The sequence below is a fragment of the Aulostomus chinensis genome, chromosome 12 (assembly GCF_037954235.1).
Source record: "Aulostomus chinensis isolate RoL2024-O1b breed Wild chromosome 12, RoL_Achi_v1.0, whole genome shotgun sequence".
Classification (NCBI taxonomy): domain Eukaryota; kingdom Metazoa; phylum Chordata; class Actinopteri; order Syngnathiformes; family Aulostomidae; genus Aulostomus; species Aulostomus chinensis.
In genome coordinates, this window is record NC_141331.1 from 11,690,144 (window position 1) to 11,690,704 (window position 561).

Consider the following 561-nt stretch of genomic DNA (forward strand, 5'->3'; position numbering starts at 1 on the left):
TACTTTAAAAATGATGTGTTATTGTAGAAAAATACCACTCATGCCAATTGATTTAAATTAAAAATTTAAGCTATAAATAAACCAAATGACAGTAGCACTACTATAACTTGCTCGTAGATGTTAATAATTATCAATAATAATTATTATTATTCATATTGTTATTGTTAATGTTATCAGTGTATTTATTATTCTAAAATATGTCACATATAGAAAATAGTAATAGTAATAGTAATAATAATAATAATAATAATAACAGCTTGAGTAAAGGCACCATATACTAGAGAATCGTCAAAGTTTACTGGTTGGATTTTGTCAGTTTCCCCCCTGCTGGAGAGCTGCTAGTCCCCGCTGTGTCTGCGCTCTCTGCTGAGGTTCGTCTAAGGGTCTGTGCTGCGGGGCTCCTTCCCGGGACATACTCACTGTTCACGGCGTGTCTGTAGCGCTGCTGGCCGCTGACGAGGCTCTGTCCATTGATCAGGAGTAGTGAATCCAGGGCTGGGCTGTGGTGGGTCGGCTCCTGGAGACACGCTGGGACTGGGTCTGGACTGGGAGCCGGAGCCG

The 561-nt window shown here is 40.8% G+C and overlaps 1 protein-coding gene across 3 annotated transcripts in view; it reads right to left on the minus strand.

The window, feature by feature from the left end:
- The window catches only part of satb2 (SATB homeobox 2), a 46,081-nt gene extending 45,520 nt beyond the window's left edge, over positions 1 to 561 (minus strand). For all 3 annotated transcript variants that reach the window (XM_086220139.1, XM_086220138.1, XM_086220137.1), the window contains exon 1: positions 421 to 561. The gene's annotated coding sequence lies outside the window, so the exon portion shown is untranslated. The remainder of the gene's footprint in view (positions 1 to 420) is intronic.